Source organism: Phocoena phocoena, chromosome 9, assembly GCF_963924675.1.
Source record: "Phocoena phocoena chromosome 9, mPhoPho1.1, whole genome shotgun sequence".
In the NCBI taxonomy this organism is placed as follows: Eukaryota; Metazoa; Chordata; class Mammalia; order Artiodactyla; family Phocoenidae; genus Phocoena; species Phocoena phocoena.
Window position 1 is genome coordinate 11,876,177 of NC_089227.1, and position 4,561 is coordinate 11,880,737.

Consider the following 4,561-nt stretch of genomic DNA (forward strand, 5'->3'; position numbering starts at 1 on the left):
TGATCAGCGCTGCCCAAACAGAGTTGGATGGCTTTGGTGGGGGACACCCTGAGTCGTGTTTCCCAAACCAAGGGATCTCTCAACCCTCAAGGTCTCCTTGTGCTAATCCACCTGCTGGGATGACAGGCCCCTGTAGACACTCTCCCCCTGCTCAGAGAGTGAAAGAGGGATATCACAGTAAGATAGGGAGGTGGGCTCGAGCCACAAGGACAGGGGGACTGAGCCTGGCTTATCTTGACACTGGTTCTCCCAAGTAGCAATGGGACGGATTCCATGGCCTTGGTCTCCTGCTATCTGCTGCAAGTCTCTCTCTGTGACCCTGGGATCTTTCTGTTTCTTCTCATCCATCCTCATAACTGTTGGGGGGCGGGTGGATCAGAAGAGAATTGGGACTCCCAGTGATTTTCAGAACAGCGGGAAAGAGGCCCTCAGTCCCCTTGCTCTGTTAGTCATTACCAAATGGTTCTCAACGGGCGATTTAAGCAGTGTGGTAGCTTTGTTATGACTATACAGAGTGATGCCAAGCCTACTGAACAATTGTTTTATTGTGATTTATTTGTGTTCCTTAATTGAAACAAAATGGTACAGCATTCTATAATAATGGTCCCAAGCCCTACAGCTGATAATCATGTGCAATGCTACTTTCTTCTTTTATGGGGTCGGGCTATTTAAGTTCGTCCTAACTACTTGTAAGTCTGAGTGTGACATTCCAGATTGGATACAACCGAGAGAGCCCTGCAATGTTCATTTCTAAATCCAATCCTCACAGCCTTGTTATCTTTGTCAGAACAACCTAGTAACTGCTTCCTCAATGTTTTAATTTAGATTTCTGAGATACACGAGGAATTTAGATGTTATCCTCCATCCCACCCCACCTTAAAAATGTGGCAGAGCCTCGCTGTTTCTAGGACAAGCTAAAAAGAAACAGATCAAGCAGCAGTGAAGCCCTGAAATGTTATTCTAAGTCGTTTTCAGATTTCAGTCCTTCTGTACAATAGTTGGTCCTCACTCAGGGATAGACTGCTCTAGAAAACAGTCATGGTGTGGCCAAAGGATTCTGATGATGCTTGTCTAATGATAAACAGGAGGCAGCTCATTGTTTCAATTGTTCCAATTCTGTAGTTTCAGGGGGTCATAAATGAAAAAGAAACATGAGAACAACTCCTATGGCTTTTACCATAAATCTTGAATGCAAACATTTTTTTTCAAGTCCCTTGCCCAAAACAATACATCATTTTATAAGTCTCCTTTGGAACGCCTATTGCTGTATGTATGCAGGTTAAAGAATCATTTGTGTGGAATTGAAAGGGGAGATCAAGTCATCCTATGAGTGGAAGACTGAAGCTTTCTGGATGAAGAATTGCAGTCCTTGCTTGCCCAGATTTCTATGGCAAAAATTCATCATAGCAATTCCATCCGACCATGCTTGGAGCCTAAAACACCTTTGCATTTTCCCCCCCATTTTGTCCTTGAGAAAATCAGGTGTCCATGGTTAGTGTATCTGGACACTAACCCAGATACCCAATCCAAATTTGGGAAAGACAAAGAACTATTGTGATAGGATAAATGCTTCCTTCTCCTGCGGCATGAGTAGTTTCACTCTCTTTGTTTCTCAGTTCACTGCTTTGGTGAGGTCTCTAGCAGCTGACAAACAGCCTAAAATTTAAGACAGTCTGCAAAGGTCAAGTCTGCTTTCCTTGCACTTTTTGTGAAAGAAGAGCCCAGGCATCTTGCCTTGGAAAAGTAACAAAACAGAACAAAAGGAGCTTAAGCATTTATCTAGTGGAATTCTTTCGCATCCTCGACAACATACTTCTATTGGTGCCTCTGTCACATTAGTGAGCTCCGTTGTCAGTAGAATCTTCCACAGTGTTTTGGATTCTGAGGCCCTGAGATATGATAAAGCAGTGCGTTTGAAATCTTCAAAAAGAAAAAAAGAAGAAAAAAGTAGAAATCCAAACAAGGGAGAGGCAAAGAGAGTGGGGTAACAAAAAGAAAAACATGATACTTGCTTACTAAGCCAACTTCTAACTGTAGGGCCCTCCAAGTTAATTTCAAAAGCTAACTGCAAGGGTAACTATTGTGATCTTTGTAGGAAAATCCAATAAAGCTGTCAAAAGCTTCAGTATGAAGTGCTTTGTGGTTGACGAGATGTCAATTTGTTTGCTTTCAGATTAATTTGTACCTTCAGTTTTTAAGGTGCCCTTTTTAGCTGTGGGAATCTAGCTTTTTTTCCCATAAATATAGCCATTTTCCCATTATTTAAGCAAAGGAAACAGTTATAGTTTCTACACATTTCAACAGATAAGATCAGCAAGGAAGAGAATACCCATTATCTTCCTTTAACTGTCTCCTCAGTCTGTATCTTTTTAATTTGCCCCCAAAAGTATTTCAGGTTGGGAACACAGCAACCAGTCTTTGTGTGTGTGTGTGTGTGTGTGTGTGTGTGTGTGTGTGTGTGTGTATGTGTGTGTGTGTGTGTACAGCAATGGATACTTCTTAAAATAAACTATCTCCCCTCAGGCCAACTTAAATCCCACCACACAGGTAGAATATGTTTGCCTACGAGTTGCCACGGGCACACCAAAATAGAGCAAGATGCCAGCTCAGAATGGCAGGGATCAAATCCCATGACACCAACAACTAGGGTAAGGAGAGACCTCCAAATCAAAAGCTCTTATTTGGGGACAAGGTTGAGGGTTATGAAGAAAGAAGGGAGTCCTTCAGGGAAAGAACTTTTTTTTCTGCTTCTAAGAAAAGGAGATATGCCAGATTCTTCCACTTAGACAGTCCATGTGGCTGCATATGCCACAGGACAACACAAATGGCCCACTGACATTCTTACTCCATGTCAGCACTATATTTGTCTTTCCCTGAGGACCTTCAAAAACATTAAAGAGAAAAAATGGAATTCTGTTTTTCTATACTGTTTATGGCCACCTCTGTCTGGACTATATTTTTAAGTCTTCGGCTTTGCCTTTGTGCCATGGACACAACCCTCCAAAACTGCTTCTAATTATTATCATTATATATGCCCTGTACAGTCATTATATGCTGTGTATGGTCCTATGTGGAATAGCAAAGAAATCCTTTAGTGTATGAACTGGATCAGTATGAGTTCAGATATTTACACACTTTGTATGAGCCTTAGATTTTACTAGAAGATGGAAATTGCAGCCATTGGTGTAGCGCTAGCAAACCCAATGTCACAAGCGGCCGGGCACTAATTATAATGCTGGTGAATGACTTCCGAGGGCATGTAAAATAATTTTGACTTAAATTTAAACTCTTAGAAATGAAATGCCAGTACTTAAAGAAAAAGCGATATTCAAGTACATTTCAAGAAGAAACTCCTCTACTTTTCATCATTCAGTGGTTTCTTGGTTTGCCACTCGAGTGGAAATCTGTTGCCCTCTTGCCCAGCATCCATTACCTCTTTTCGTAACACCTCACAACCTCCTTAGGGGACTCTACCACCATGATCCCTGCCTCACTGCTCTCCCTAGAGCTCCTTCCACCCCTCGCCACCATGTGGTTTGAGGGAAACTGTCTACAGCTCTGCCTGCCAAAATGAGCTTGTGACCCAGCATTGAGCAAAAAGAGTGTTTATCTCACTGGCCATAGCCACTGGTTCATGGATGAACATGAAACCCAGTCCAAGCAAATCAAACCCAGCACAGGGCTTCTGTGGGAAAGACTAAGAGATGTTGAGAGCGTCGACCATATTACGGGCTTTGAGCTGCCAAGAAACCATCTTGCCCTCAAGAAGAAAGTAGAAGAACTCAAAAGAAGCAGAACGTTTCTGGGTATTTTTCAGAGGCAGAGCCAACAAAACTTGCTGAGTTGACAGGGTATCCTTATGACTTGGATGTAGGTGATGAGAGAAGGGAATACTCCTGAATGTTAGATTTTTTTGCTGAAAACACTGGGTAAATGGTGTTGCCATTTACTGAACTGAGGAAAGATTGAAAGAGACACAAGATCAAGTGGTTGGGGGGAAATCAAGTGTTCTGCTCTTGTCAAGTTAAGTTAGAAACGTCTTTTAGACGTTCCAGAGGAGATGCCAATTTGGAAATCCGGGGAAGAGGCAGGTTTGAATAGATGGATTTGGAGCTCATCAGTACTAGGTCAGCATTTCAAGCCTCTGAGTCGGATAGTTGGACGAGATAGCTAGGCTGAGTTCTCAATGCTCACCCACATTTGCATCCAGGGTGTGAAGGAGGATCCGACAGACAGATCAAGATGTGGTCCCTGCTGAAATACTTTAATGGTGCCGCCTGGCTCTCAGAATAAAATCCAAGCTTCTTTACATATTAAACAGTTCACGATCTGTCCCTGGTGTCTTTCCAACCTCTCTTCTCTTCCTTCTTTCCTGGAACTTGAATTCTAGACACTCTGACTCCCTGCAAGCCCTTGACTAGGTTGGCTCAGTTTTCCCCTAGGACTCTGACTGACCTGTCTGGTCTGTTGCACATGTCCTTCCATTCCACTCCAGGACACCCTTGGTTTTTTCACAGGTTAAGTTGGAAGTCACTCCTTTTTCTGACTCCCTCCCCAGGTT